The sequence below is a fragment of the Fukomys damarensis genome, unplaced genomic scaffold, assembly GCF_012274545.1.
Source record: "Fukomys damarensis isolate Sample0158 unplaced genomic scaffold, DMR_v1.0_HiC HiC_scaffold_33, whole genome shotgun sequence".
Classification (NCBI taxonomy): domain Eukaryota; kingdom Metazoa; phylum Chordata; class Mammalia; order Rodentia; family Bathyergidae; genus Fukomys; species Fukomys damarensis.
The window spans coordinates 47,888,933-47,904,608 of record NW_022900945.1 but is presented as its reverse complement, the minus strand read 5'-3'; the positions used below and the strand labels follow the sequence as shown (position 1 = coordinate 47,904,608).

Sequence of the window (15,676 nt, the reverse complement as noted above, 5' to 3'; positions counted from 1 at the left end):
TAAAAAAAAAAAAAAAAAACAGAGAACTAGGTTTGGCGTAGGAAAGTGTAAGTTTGATTCAGAGTGAAGTCCAGAATTCATGGGACCCAGGACTTGGTGAGATTGGACAGAACAGGAGCGGGGACACTGCCACCCAGGCAGTGTGAAGAGAATGCAATGCAACAGATGCCTGGAAAGGGGCATGGTGATGGAGGTACTGCGAGGGAAAAGAAGACCCAGAGATGTGCAGTACTGGCTTCTTCCCTCCCACTTAGCTGTCTCTAGACCCCTTTTTCTGCCCCTCTCCCTGATGGTTGAATCAGATGGCTCACATTCCTGTCCCAAGGTGAAACCCTGAACAAATGGCTTTACCTCTTTCGAGTTCGTTTCCTGACCCCCCCAAATGGAAATGGCGCGTGGCCTACCTGCTTCATGGAGTTGCCTCCCAATCAAAAGAAGTAATGAATACATGAAAGAGTAGTTCACCATCCACGAGGTGTATGCCCTTTGCCAACGTCATGCCCTTTTCTCATATTACTGTCAGGACAGCTTAGCTAGCAGGTTGGAAGAGAGGAGAGGAGGGTAAACTCTCTCCACCTGGCTGGGCTGTCTTCACTTCTAGGGCTCCAGTTGTCTTATCTGAGGATTAAAGTCTTTCAAATCTCTCTTCTAGGAAAAGGGATTCCATGAGTGTAAATTGTTAATTGTTTATTTCATTTCACATGACCAAGCACTGGGTCCACTCTGAAGCTACTGTGCCTTCGTGCCCAAGTGTCTGTGCTGCCAGGCTGCCACAATGCCTGAAACTCCCGACCCTCAAGTCCACGTTGTCCACATAGCTTGCCAGAGAAAAACGGATAAATGCCTCTCCCCTCATAGGCTTAGCCCTCACTTCCTCTCCATCTGGAGTTCTAGTTGCAAGCAAACAAAATGGACTCTGGCTGATTTACATAATATGGAACTTGTTCAAAATACTGTATATTATGGAGCAGGATCAGTGGCCCTGCTACCAGGAACAAGCCCTAAAAACTACACTGCAGGACTGGTGTGGGGAAAACATCTTGAAGCCACCAGAGACACAGACAGCATGTGTCACCGCTGCCGCCTCTGGAAATTGCATGTAACTGTGCCCCTCACTGTTGCCCCCACCATTCATAATGAGTCTTTGTGACTCTGAGTCCCTGCTTCTTACCAGCAGCAGATTCTGATTCACACCCTGGGATAAGCAGGTATCTCTGAGGAGCAGGGCCCAACTGAGTAGGCTGGCTCCCCGGAAGGCCGGGTGCTGTATTCCCCTATGACCTGTAAAATGGGCTTCACCTTATAAGGAAAGGGTTCTCCAAACAGAAACATGGTTCCGAGGACGGGTGGCCAGAACACGTCCGTCTCCCTTCCAGCCTCACACACTTGGGTCTTGTGAGCAGTGAATGAGCAGAGTGGTGTACTGTAGTCCTCCTAGCTCTGGAGTCAAAGGGAGACAAGTATCAGAAGCCTCCAGGTCTGAGGGCCAGGAAAATGGATTCTTGAGAAGCTTCTAGGATGAAAGCTGTCCAGCTGGCCGCACCCTGCCATACTCTGTTTTGGGCCAGGCAACACATTTCCTCTTCAAAATTCCTAGAATAGGCACTCAGTGGATGTGACAGAAAAACAGAAAAAGAGAAGAAAAGAAAAAGAGAGGCCTCAGATAAACAACTCCTATCTTGAGCCTCAGCTTTTACTCCTGGCTGTACACGGCGGTAATTACTTCAATGCTCGGGGCCTTAGTTTCCCCCTCTATTAGAAAAACAAACCAGACCCCCAGACCCTCCAGCTTCAGCAGTGAGTGTTAAGGAGCTAAGGGTGTGGGGCTGCGCTCCTCAGGGCACAGCATGGGGTTGGCAGCACATAATGACAGTGTCCCAGAGCTGGCGCTTGTGTAACAGGCAGATTTACGGAGAGGGGACGACTGTTTGCTCAGCAGCGGAGAAGTCTATAATTAGACTGTCACAACATCAGCAAAAGTACAGGATCAATGTAATCAGAGAAGAAATGGAAAAGAACACAGCATCAGTCAAAGCCTCCAGTGGGTCCCCGCGGTTTCCGGAGCACTAATCACCCAGGCGCAGTTCAATGTCCTGCTTGTGAGTTTCCTCCTGAGTGATGACAAGGTTGGCTTAGGCCTACCCTGCCAGGCCCTCTCAGCCACCTGGTTCTCAACCTGCTCTCCCCCTTCTCCCTGCCTCTGCTCACTGGGTCCCAGGGAATGAGGGGCCAAAGGAAGTGGGAGCCAAATCTCATGGCCAAGGCACCTCTCTCTGATCCTCGAGATGCCCACAGGGGCAGGGCCATCTTCCTTAACACGCAGATTCCTGGGCCCCATCTTAGCCTTCATGAATTAGCTCTGGGGACAGACCCAGGACATCTGCATTTATCACATTCTCAGAGGTTTCTGTGTGCGCTGGAGCTTGGAGACTGCCCTCTCGCTTCTGTTCTATGCCCAGTGTAGCTACTGCATAGTCCCCCTCCAGCAGGACTTGGGGCAGCCAAGGTTAGAGAACCTTTCAGAAGCCCAGGAATGATAATGGGCTCCTTATTTTCTTTTTAATCATATTAAGAATTCCGAGCTGCAGACGTGTTTATCTCATTAATCCACATGACATCTAAGCTGGGGAGTGATGTCCAACGTCTTTACTTTCACCAAGTATCAGAGCCAGATCTCTACCCAGAGGGTCTGCATCTGAGAGTTTTAGTCTTTCCTGAGCCCAATCCTCATAGAAACAACCGGATTTTTAAAACCTGTGAACCTTTATTTATTTCTTAGAACTTTTGTGTGTTGGCGGGGAGGCACTAGTGATTTAGCCAAGGGCCTTCATTCACCCTGAGCTTCATTCCTACCCCATTTTTGATTTTTGATTTTAAGACAGGGTCTCAGTAAATCACTAAGTTGCCAAGACTGGGTTCAAATGTTTTCATCCTCCTGCCTCAGCTTCCCAGAGCACTATGATGACAGCCATTCACCACCACATTCAGTTTAATTTTCCTACATAAATAGTACATTTGGCAGTTAGAAAATGTTATAAAATACAGAGAGACAAAAGGAAGGAATAAATTATGACATCCCACAACAGCGATTCTATTGATATTTTGATGCTTATCCTTCCACACTTGTATGTATGTACACACACACACACACACACACACACACACACACACACACACAATCCCCCTGCCCTGTATCAGTAGGGTCTCCACACTGGAACAGAGTACTGAGAAGATTTTAATGAAGTGTGAAGGGGGAACTTAACAAGCAATGGGCAACCCCTAGGATCTGTGACAAGTGCTCCGCCATTTCTACCGTAGGCCTGAGAAGATAAGAAGAGACGAGTTACCAGTCCCCAGAGTTGCTGCAGCTAGAAGAGGCCTGACAGGAGCTGTGGCTTTGGGTTAGAGTTCCACCACCAATAGTTTGTTCCCATCAGGGAGGGAGCCGGACAGAAACATCTGCATTTCTGCCTATGCCTCGAATTGGCTGATCCCAACCAAGAGTCAGGGTGTCACAGCCTCCCTGGACCCAGCAGAAAGTTAGAAGGTTGGAGAGAGGGTCTGCCTGAACATGTGGAAGCTATCCCAGAAAACACCTTTTGTGCAATTACAAATACAACAGCTGCATTAAAAGTTCTCCAAGTCAGGAAAATACAGTGTTATATCTTCAGTTCATTCTGTCCTTGACCACACCAAATGTGTGTAGTGAACTACTGCTTGGTGGTGTTGCCTTGGACATAATGACTTGGGAGTCCTGCTGCTAGCTCAGACTTTGAGGGAGGCAGCTGTTCTGCTATTTAGTCTCCTCCATGGCATCAGACCCAGTGCTGAGTATCAAGAAGGAAAGAGGACTGGCTGAGCCCCTGGCCTCCGGGAGCTGCAGTCTCATAGAGGGTTTAGGGGCACAAGGACAACAGTCCCAAACCAGGCTGAGGGACATGCCCCAGTCTCAGGGCCACAGTGCTGAGCAGTAAGATCCTACAGAGGTCACAGGGCTGTGGGGGCATAGATTAAGGCCCTTTTCTGAGGAGAGGATTAGTTATAAAGGGGGAAGTTCAGCTTCCTCCCCATATGATGTCTTAGCCAGAAGGCTGTCACCCAGTGCAGCACCTTGGTCTTGGGTTTCTTCCGTGAGAGGCAGATCAACTTCTATTGTTTATAATTTACGGAGACAAATAGGATGAACGACAACAACAAAAAGGCACAAAAGTCTACTCTAAATAGTGATTTACTGATGAATGGTAATATTTTAGGTAATAGTTGAGATTTTTTAACAATAGGTAATGTTCAGTCTGTATTGGTGCCATTCTCGGTCTGTCCTGCGTATTTGCATTATTAAGTGGCCCAACTGTTTTCTACGAAGTAGGTCATATTATTATCCTCATTTTGCAGCTGAAGAGATGGAAGATGAGGCAATGGAACAGCTCTCTCAGGTGCACACCTCTAGCAAGTGGTGAAGCTGGAAATTGAACCCAGGCAGACAGGTTAAAAGCCTATCTTTTCAACATCTACATACCACTATAATGAGTCCAGCACGGAAATGCTTTCCACAACAGCACTAACCCATTACTCACCTTTTGAATTTCCATTCTCTTACAAGTGTACAATGGAGTTTTCCAGAGGCTACATTATTCCGAGGCTGAGGAAATGTGTATTTTGTGTTTTCAAACTCCCAGTTTTAGTTAGCAGTGTAGCAAATAACAATAGGTATAAATTTCCATTAAAAATTCTTTGTATCCTGAGTGATTTTTAAGAATATAAAGAGTTCCCAAGATCCAAAAGTTTTAGAATCACTGCATTACCTCTTTTCCTGTAGGGATTCAGAGTCCAGTGATCCCATTGAATCATGGGATACAATGCGTCACCTCTAGCTTTCTTGCCTACATCATAGAAGAATAAAAAGCAGATTCGACGCCAGAAAATTACAGCACCTGAGGAACTCAGAGACGTCAGTTGGACCATTGTTTTGGCTTTGGGGAAGAGGATTGCTCCAGGCAGGCTGTGGGAGTTCCCCTGCGCTCTGCTGCTCTGGGGCTCCGGAATGGCCAGGACAACCTCCTGGTTCGGTCAGGATCTTAGCCACGCCTACATCTGGTGGGACCTGAAACCTGAATACAGAGCACCCAGTTTGCTGGTTTAAAGACTGCACCGGTAGTATCTGTCATCTTATTTTTGAGGAAGTGTGGCAGTTTGGCATTGTGCTTTTTAGTAGAAAAGTATAATTTTAATACTTTATCAGGAATTATAATACATGTTTACAACGTGAGGTTTTTCAGTCTTTGAAATTGAGAGCAACGAATTGCGCTTTATTTTTATTTTCTTATTAGTACATGTTTATATAGTAATTACATTTATTGTGGGGAGTTGGTACATGTGCATAGTACATCTGAATTCTTCTTTTTGTCATCCCCTGCCCTCCCCTTCCTCCCTGCTCCTTCCAACTTTTGGTTTCCTTCCCATTTGCAAAAGCTCTATTTTCATCATTTTTGCCTTTCAATTCTTTTTTTTTCCCTCTCCTTTCTCCCCACCCCCGTCTCTTATTCCCCTAGCCATCCAAAAAGATCTCCCCCACTTCCTATTTTGTAATTACTTTTTAATAAATGTATATTGAGAATTGTAGCAAATGAATTTTTGCCAATCATGGAGAAAAGGTGGAAATTAACACTAGGCATTACTATAAAATAATTCTCCTTCCTTTAAAGTGGAAAGAATGTAGTCCCATCTACTTGGGAAGCTGAGGCAGGAGGATTGCTTTAGCCCACTGGTTGGAGGCTGGAAAGTTCTTGTCTCCAAAAAGAGACCAACAAGGAAAAATATGAAGTGAAAAGAAAAGTTTAAGATGTGTGTATAGGATTTCTAGGCTGGTCTCTGGACTCTGGTATCCATTTCTTCATTTCCAATCCAAGTCACCATGTTGCTTGAGGTACAACTGACACTCCAGCCCCAGGATGAATCCTAATTGTCTAAGCCCAACAGGGTAATTCTACTCCCTTGAAGTGTAATTGTTCAAAGAACAGGGTAATTGAATGATATAGTGAATAGTCAACTTAAAAATTTTACTACAGCAAAAGACACATTGCCATCAATCCCTCTCTAAATACTCCCCCTTGCCTCAAACATAATTACCCAGTGATTCTTACCGCTTTCTGAAGCACTCACCACTTTCTGGAAATCCTCTTTCCTGAATGACTTTATAAGAAGTGATCAAAGATACGGTAAAGGGTGCCAGTGGAAAGGCAGACTCATAAAGGCATTACAGTGTGACCCCATCTGCCTTCCTCACCGGATCTGGCTTCGTGCAACTTCTGGATCTTCCCCAAAGTCAAAAACAACAAAGAAAGTTTAAACATTTTGAAAGGATTCAGGATACCAAGGCAGCCATGGCAATGCAACTAAAGACACTCTCTAAAGAGGACTTCCAGAGCTGCTTCAGAAAGTGGCCAGCCTGATGGGATGAGTGTGTTCCAGGTGAGGGAGGGTATTTTTGAAAAGGGTTAACAGCAATGTATCCTTTCCTATAATAAATGTCTTTTTTAAAATTTAAACTCAGACTGTATTTTTTGTGCACATCTTGTATCTCGTGCCCATTCGTAGTTAGAAGAAGAGACTCAGAGAAGGCTTTTCCTTGTCTGGACAGAAGATGTGGAGAATGGTCCACTCTTTTCTGATCCCTTGAGGAGTCACGAAAGTCTGGTAAGGACAGAGCCAAAAACTCAAGGACCACTATGCCAGAAGATCGCACCGGTCTTCAGATTTGCTCTTCAGGCACCCATAACTCCATGTACGTGGTTTGGCCAATCTTGCTAACTTTTCTGCTACTTGGCAACAGAGCATCTGATATAATTCAACAACTGTTTTTCTGACTCAAATATTGGTGGGGAGCTAAGGGTGACACATGGATCAAAGAGTGTCAAATCTGACAACTTAGGGACAATCCTAACTATATCATCAAAACTCAAGCTGATCTTGCATATGATGTCTTCGATGACCCAAAGTCCCCAACTTTACTTTGCATATAAGCATTCCCGCAGTGGTTTTGTTCTTCTTCCCAAATAAATTCTCCTTCCCTGTTTTACTGTACAGTAGACAAACAACAGAGACTTTAGTCTCAACAATCAAAGTTTCTCAAGTGTAGAGCAGAAGGGGCAGCCCCCAGCCATAGAGATGCTTGTCTAAGCCAACTTGTCTCCAGTTCTTGGCAGCAGAACAAATAGGGCAGGCTGAGGGGCAGGGCCAAGTCTGCCTGTCCTTCTGGGTGAATTATTTGACCTTGATAAGACATAACTTCTTATCTAGAGATAATAAAGTGGGAATATGCTCTCGTTTGGACGTTGCGAAGATTACATGAGCTAGTTCATGTATCGTGGGTGGGGCAATCAGGAAGTTTTCAAAAAATATCAGCTTGCATTATCCAAGAGACATAGGAGGGAATGTCCCAGAATGTCTTAGGCCCCTTCCAGCCTGAAGGGCTGCTCTGGGAAGTGTGGAACTGTGCCAGGAGGCCCTTCAGAGAGTCTCATTGAAGAAACAGGGCTCATTCACCAACAGTGTAGACTGCCCTGCCTTCAGTACCTTGGGTCCCAGAGAGATGAGGGGAGACATTAATGTGGTTTTGCTCTTGTTTTTGCAGTGTACAGTCTGTAGCAGAGGAACACTATGATCACACACTGCCTACCAAAAACAAGACAAAGAATGTGGATTTGAGGGTCAAAGATTCTGAATCATTCTGTAGGCCCTCAGGTTCTCATTCATAAAAAGGGGCACACCCATAAAAGGGGGCACACCCTCCCTGGCTCTCAGGTGTTCCACCAAACGTCTCATGTACTGTGTGAAAATGCCTGTTACCTTCCTTTTTTGGAACCTGAGGCCATCAGCCTTCCCTGCTACGAGAGCCTTCCCTGCCTGGGAGAGGCACTGTGGGCTGTAACACAGGAAGCCCTCATAGTGGGCTTCTGAGCATGAGCAGAGTTTTTTTAAAATTGCTTGGGTAATGAGGAAACAGGAATTTCACAGTGTCACCAGAGGAGGACAAGGAAAAGCTCACCTCACAGTGCCTAGGACATAACTTGGGGCTCAGCTGGGTCATGGCAATCTTAGTGATTCATTTTTCCCCTCTTCCTCTCAGCAGCACATTACTGATTTCAATGACACGACTAGATACCCTCTTCTCTGGAGTCTCCGCCCACCACAAATTCCTAACTATCTAAACTTCAAACTCCTACACAGAGAATCTGACGGGGGAAGTTGGTACCAGCAGACGTATTTGCACGCGTTATTTTCACTCTGGCAGCTCCTAGGTTCATTGTCCCTGGGCCAGATATGCTCAGCTGAGGGCACAAGGGTAGGGAGAAAGTGGAGAACAGCACTCGAGGAGCCACTCTGGGAAACTTCCCTTGGCAAAAGGGAAGCCAAGAGATGGAGGCCTTGGATCTGATCATCAGTTACAGGGACAGCAGGCAAAAGTGCCACATCTTTATCTACAAGCAGCAGTGTGATACAGGTATCATCAGGCTTGAGCTTCTTTCCCAGGATATTTTTTTCACTCCTTTCTTGTTGTCTTATTTGGGGCAGAACCACCACAGGCTGAAGATCTTCTCCCATCAAGTCGGTGACATTCCCAAAGCAAAAGGATCGCTGTGCTACCGGAGCCCTTACACTGTCATCACCTGTCTACCAGAGGGCTTGTTTTTGTCTGAAGAAATCTGAAATAATCACAGACCTGGTGCTTGTACACTGTACAGCTAAGGTTTTATAACCACATTTGCCCTTATCTGTGCCAAATTACCTAGAGCACAGGGAAAGATGCCTCTCGCAGGATGATCTGCAAGGATTCAGGTTTGAAAATCTGTTTCTGAACTGTCAAGATCACAATCATGCAGACTGCTGAAGTGTCACTATTGCTGATTAGGGATATGGATGGGGCTGAGACATCATGGGGAGCTGAAAGTCACAGCGGTAAGGGAACAGTCCACCCTAAGCATGTGACAGATGTCCCGGTAGACATTGTCCTGTGACAGACAGGACAAGAGGACAAGACTGAGGACAAGGCTTCTCCCAAAAGGAGGGTTAGGGTTTCGTCTGCAGTGTTGGTGTCGGCTTCCTAAGAATTGCACCTCTCAGATGGGAAACATGCTGAGCTCTCAGGGAGGGACAAGAGAGGGCTCCCACTTGGAAGTATTAAATTGATTACTTCATTTAAGACATTGCTCTCCACTCTATGAGACCACTGGAAGACCTGGGGGCATTCGTTAAAAATGTCTATTCCAGTATCCTAAACCAAAGGCTCCTATTAGGTGGTTCTGGGGTGCCCTGCAAGGATTCTATTTTGACAAGCAACCCTAGTATCTCTGACCTGCAGGGTCCTTTAGAACCTCGTCAAGAAGGAGGCACTGCTGGCAGGTGGGCATGGCCTGGTAAGCAAGCTTTGCCGCCTGTTGACTGCAAAGTCTTTGGCAGTTTCTTCAATCTCTGTGCTTCGGTTCCCTTTACTGAGAAATGAGAATAAGAAACTCAATCTCTTTGGGCCATTAGGAAAAACAAATGCTGGGAGTTGGGTGCTACTCTGAATACAGGGTGATAACTAGTTGTGTTACGGTAGTTATGACTCCGGAAAGGGTAAACATCGAGACAAGAGTCTGCTGGTGAAAGTCTGTGTTTCTGTGTGAATGAATGAACTCTAATGTCCTGAAGAGCTGTCCAATTAGGCTATTGATTTAAAATCTTCACTGATAAATAAATCAACCTGTATACACCTCCACTTGGCCACATTTACACCCTCCTTTCTCTTTCAACTGGATAAGCTCCCCGTGCTCCGTGAGCCTGCTTGCACGTTCACGGATCTCAGCCCTCAGAGTGAACCGTTCTCCCCAGAGAACATGTCCCCCACATTGACACCACAGCTGTATAGATGCCAGTACCAGTACTCGTTCAGTCTTAGATTTCTGGTTTTTCAAATGATATCCCAAAAACCAGCATGCAATCGTTAAGGCGGGGGGTATTCTGTGTGACTAAATATCTGAACTCATTGAAAGTACAAATCAATGGCTTAGTTAATTTTATGTTTGAAGGTGACTGCATTACACAGAGCATCTGGAAGCTCCCAAACTCCACTAAACAAAACTTAATCTTTGAGGATTAGAAAGTTACTTTAAAGTCTTCCAAAGCTCTGTTTTCCTATTAGGAATAATGATTATCATGGCTTCTGAGAATCCCTAAGTGGGTATTTCTAATAATTAAAATTCATTGTGACCCACCTGCTACATTAGTGAGTGTAAAACTTTGGAAAACATCCAAGATTTATATCTCTCCCACATAAAGTCAGCTGGGGATCTGGAGAGAGAGGTCAGAGGTATGAGCTCCAGACTTACCTCTCTCTAAATTGTTATGTGACCCTGGGCAAACTGCTTCTGCTCTTTGAGTTTGCAGAGTTCCCATTAATTCAGTGAGGGTTTGCCTCTTGGTCCTATGACCCTTCTGGCCTAGAGTCTGTATATCTAGGTGTGGCGCTTAGCCTTGATGGTCCACAAAACGATGCTTGGTATCGGTTCTAGTTCAACAGGCTACAAGGAAGTTACAACCCACCCATCCTGCGGCCAATGGTCCAATATAAAATATATTTTTACTTGTTTTGCACTAAGCAAGTTCCCCAGGAGAGCCAGCCAAGTGGAATGGGGTTGGTTGTAATGGAGAAAGCCTGAGATGAGGACATGGTTTCCAGGACCAAGAACGTTAGCCAAGTGTTCCTTATGCCAGGATAGTGAGAGGACAAGTGGACAGCTCCTCCAGGCACCACTTGTTTAGTTAGAAACCATGGAGCAGCAGCCCAATTGTGTCTTTTACCACTGTGCTGTTGGAGCTCTGACTTATGCAGCATCCTACAAAGGAGGCCCAGCTTTGTAGAGGCAGACAAGCATGAGTCCGTGCCACCCACCATGCCCCTGCCCTGCGGTCCAAATTCACATCCGGGGCAGCAAGGCTGACTTTTTAGTGGCCGTCATTCTCAAGGCAACCAGCCAGAGTGTGAGGGCAGGAAGGCAGCATGTCCCTTCACCTGGCCTGCCTCAGTGGTCTCCCGTCACAGGGAAGTGAGAAAAGGCTTCGAGGTGGAGAATCTGGAAGCCTTTGAGCAAACACCCAAAGACCAGAGTCCATTTTGGGGTTTGCTTCATCTTTGTGCTCATCCTTGTGCCTGTTTCTTCCTGGCCAAATCTGGACATAAACTGGAGAAGTGACAGAAATAAGGGAGGCTCTGTAGAATAGTAGCAGTATTTATGAAGTAGCTGGCAATTATTAAGTGTTCATAGTGTCCCAGGAGCCATACCAATGGCTATTTTCTTGAGGTAGAAATAATTTCATAGGGAAAAACTGAGGGAAAGGAGATTAAATGACTAATCAAAGCCACAGGACTAGTAAGCAAAGGAATCAAGACTCAAATCCAAGACTTCTCACTCCTGGCCACCAGGGAGGAGCAAGGCCTTCACTGGGCAGAAACATCCTCCACACCGTGGCTGGGCAACTGGAGCAGATCTCTTTCCACCTATCCTTGAAGATTAGTGCCAAAGTCTGGAGGGAAGGAAAGCTCTCCTCCGAGAAGTTTCCACTATTCACAACGTAACCTGCTCTGTTCATTTTAGTCTTGAAGGACTTGGGTGTAACGGCCTGCGCTAGGAGCAATGGCCGGAACTTTTGCCAATCTATTCCAGCTCTAGAAACCTTCCTCAGGTTTGACTGTTCAAATGGTCATTTATTCTACCCACCTCACACCTTCTCAATAAGAAGCCAAATCAACCGGAAAGATTCTGAGAGCCTCTGACATAGGAAATGTAGCACAAGCTTCTAGGTGGAAAGATCCTGGATTATGCACTATTTAGTCACCACATAACCTCAGTTAGAAGAAAAACAGAGGCTGGTTCAATTTAATAGAGTTGACTTGAGTAAGGAAAAGGTTCCAGAACCAGACACCATTCCAAACAATGATGGTTCACCATGCCCCACCACACGTACAGGTTATATTCATAACCAGAGAAAAGGATGTGACATACAGAAACAACCTGATTGGCTCCTGCCATAATTTCCCTTATATAGACATGGTATGGCTGATGGCAGTCTGTGATTGGCTGAAGCTTGACAGCTGTGATTGGCTGAGACTCAGTAACTGGGTTATAAGGATGTAATAATCTTAGGTTACAAAGTGTTTACATATCAAATTAGAGTATAGTCCATTATATAGGGAGATGTGTGGGAACAAACTTCATCACTCAATTATGAAGTCCGGGATAAGCCAAATTTATTTCAGCTTAACACCTCAGAACTTCATTTCCTCTGTAAATGGAGGGTCATAATAAAGGTCTCATGAGCACCACAGCTTTCTGTGAGGGTGAAACATGATCACACATGTGATAGCTTTTTCATGAATTTCAGTCATTAACTAATTAGAATTTACTGAACTTTTAAACTAAGAACCTGACAACCCTTTTCTGCTTTTCAGGTGAACAATAGCCCATGGAAGTTCAGAAATGGCTCAAGATCCCACCGATTAGAAGCAACAGGACCTGGGCTTGCGCATGCCTTAGTCTGAGTCAGAATAGTGAACTGGCATTCTGAATGCTAGCATCACATAAGTGCAATATAATGATGATCCGGTACCCACAGTGAAGTGAGCTCATGTTCTAGAAATCATCATGATGCATGCTCAGCAGAGGCACGAGAAACGCTTCACATACAGGCGAGCCTGAAAAACATCTGCAATAGAGACCACCATCTGGGTCCATTCGACACTGTGTTTGTCTGCGCATGTCTCAGCCAACAGACAGGGAACTCCAAGAGGTCTAGACTCTGCTGCCCTAACTAAGACCACACAGGTGGACAGAGGCTTCCACCGCTGCCTCCCATCATGTGTTTTGTCAGAAGCATTACCAAGGAGTAAGATGGTGTTGAACTCCACCATGGACCCTGGCATCAGCACCCAACTTCGGGTGGTCCCCTCTGCCCCCCTACTCTTTATAGATGAGTCAAGTTCAGCACCCACAGGCTTAATTACCGCAGGCTTCCAGCCACACCAGCCGAGAAACAGCCTTTAGCTTCCTTAGCCCCCACCAAGGGGCTGAGTGACCATCCGAAGAAACACAGGTCGCAGTACTCCCAAGATCTAGCTTATCCTCTTGGGAGCCCTTATTCTGTAATGAACTCTTGTGCCTAAATCACCAAGCATGAGTTCTTCAAGCGTCCTGTTTGTACAACATGATTATTTTATTAACAATACTTATTGCAAAAGAGTTACTATTTACCTGAGGACTGACTGTACTGGGCATCATGTTCATATTATACCTTCTGCCCGCATTGCCTTAGGGAATCACAGTGACAAAGACCACTGCTATTGCCGTATGAGAGAAGGACACTTCTGCAGAGATATTAAATGATGATGTTCAGCAAGTTCGTAAAGTGACAAAGCTAGGAAGTGAGCAAGGGCTGTTGGATAGTAAAAACCCAAATCACATCAACATGGCCACTACTCTTTTCTCCTGACCTGACAGTCCTCTCCCATTCCAGATTCTGTCCAGGCCCCAGGGTCTTGCCATTCTCTTGTTCTCCTAGAGACCAAAGTGTGCACTCATGAAGAGACCCTGTGTTAGCCTGGATTCTCCAGAAAGTCAGAACCCATAGAAGATAAATGTGTATGTTTATTATGGGAATCGGCTCATGGGATTCTGGGAGCCGAGAAGCTCCATGATTTGCTGTCCGACCAAACCAGAAAAGCTAGTGGTGTGACTGAGTCTGACTCAAAAGGTCCTAGAACCAGGCAGCTGCTGTGTATGTTCTGGAGCCAAAGGCCCAGGAAGCAAGAGCTCTGATGTCTAAGGGCAGGAGAAGCTGAATAACTCAGTTCAAGAAGGGAGGAAGAGACTTCATCCTTCTTTTGCTTTTTTGTTTTAATTCAGGCTTTCAAAGATGTGGATGATGCCCACCCATGTTGGTGAGGGTGATGTTCTTCACTGGATTTGCTAACTGAAAAGCCAGTCTCTTCTGAAAACGCCCTCACAGAGACACCCAGAAATAATGTGTTACTAATTTTCAGGGCATCCTTTAGCCCAGTCAGGTTAACACATAAATTAATCATCACCCACCCTGAGACCTTAAGTTCCCATATTCCAGGAGTTGATTTCTTCTCTACTCCACCAGTGAGTCTTACTGGCTCCTCCCCAGGCCTCTGCACCCAGGCATCCTCATTCTCCTGCCCTAGTCTGCATGATTTCTTAGCCAACACTGGAGAGTTTCCAGAGCCTGTCGTCTTGTCTCCAAGCTTTGCATGCTTCAGTTGGCAGCTGCTAAAAGTCTTCACCTAAGCCATTCCTATTCCTTCCTCGGTGTGGTGGGTTAATGAATGAATGGTCAACTTAGAACGCCCAGCTGAACTGAGTTAGTATGGTTCTGGGTGTGGAAGACCCACCTGAGAATTGTTCCTAATGGCACAGGAGAACTGGAGCGGAAGGTAGTGTGCTATTGATCTTCCTGGAGAAGCTTGTCACTCCTGGTTTTCCCGATACGAACTAGGCTGTTCTCATCATGGGGGCACTCTGATCTTCATCCTGAGTGTCACTGCCTGTACCTCATCTGTATCTAATGATTTCTCATCTTGTATTAGTTTGTTTTTCATTACTGTCATGAAATATTCGAGGCTGGATATTTATAAAGAAAAGAAGTTTATGTAACTTTCTGTTTTGGAGGCCGAAAGTCTAAATAACATAGCTCTGGCTCTAGTGGAGCCCCCTTAGGTGCATTACCTTGGGACAGAAGGCTCCTCATGGCAGATAAGCGTGTGAGAGGAAAAGACCATGTCACAGCCAAGCCTGGGAGAGAAAGAGGCACAGCCCTTGCCCTCACTGGGCCCAACCACTTAGCAGCACCACTACAGAGAAGGCCAAACTCGAAGCACATTAACCCTTGTAGAACAAACCAACATTCAACCCATATCACATCTCCATTCACACCAGTATATAAGTCACTCACTCAGACATTTAAACAAATTATTGAACACTTACTTGTGCTAAGCGTCATTTCATGCTTTGTGGAAATGAAATGGCTCAGTTCCTCTTATATGGAGCTTGCAGATTAGCTGAACAGATCAAGTGTTTCTTTTCTGTTCCTCTCTCTCTCTCTCTCTCTCTCTCTCTCTGTGTCTCTCTCTCTCTTTCTCTCTCTCTCTGTGAGAATCTGAAAACCAGGGTGATGAATGGGGTAGGATGGCCCAGGGAAAGTGTGTCTTGAAAGAAGGCTGAAGAAGCCAACAGAGCCTCCATAGTGCAGGCACATGCAAGCCACACAAAGCATGAGATATGGCCCCTGGTACCAATGGAAACCACTGATGGGTTTTAAACAAAGGAATGACATGATCTGGTTTCACAAATGCTGCTGTTACACTTGAACTGCCCCTGGGTTCCGTTCTGATTTCTGTGCTAGACATAGCAGTTCTGTCTCACTCCTCCCCACATCTGCAGAAGCTGGATCATACGAAGAGAACGCTGGTTAGGGGGATGCTGACTTATGCTCTGCAGCGGCCCTTCCTGAGCTTTCCCCTTACTGAGCAGCAGTGCAGAGGTAGCACCTGGGAAATAGGGCAGGACGCAGCGCATGTGAGGAGCTCGTTAGCAAGAACGACAGGGACCCTGGAAGGAAGGGT

The 15,676-nt window shown here is 45.8% G+C and overlaps 2 long non-coding RNA genes across 3 annotated transcripts; one reads left to right on the top strand and one right to left on the bottom strand.

The window, feature by feature from the left end:
* Window positions 1-4,377: 4,377 nt before the first annotated feature.
* Window positions 4,378-4,839, bottom strand: LOC104866946. Its single transcript, XR_781615.1, has 3 exons — window positions 4,803-4,839; window positions 4,575-4,639; window positions 4,378-4,459 (listed from the first exon to the last, which is right to left on the bottom strand). It is a non-coding gene; the product is annotated as an uncharacterized LOC104866946 (long non-coding RNA).
* Window positions 4,404-14,985, top strand: LOC104866945. 2 transcript variants are annotated; one of them, XR_781614.1, is made up of 5 exons: window positions 4,404-4,484; window positions 4,817-5,151; window positions 6,595-6,693; window positions 8,572-8,835; window positions 12,488-14,985. It is a non-coding gene; the product is annotated as an uncharacterized LOC104866945 (long non-coding RNA). The 2 variants fall into 2 exon arrangements; XR_781613.1 differs by having other exon boundaries at window positions 6,595-6,781.
* The last annotated feature ends 691 nt before the right edge of the window (window positions 14,986-15,676 follow it).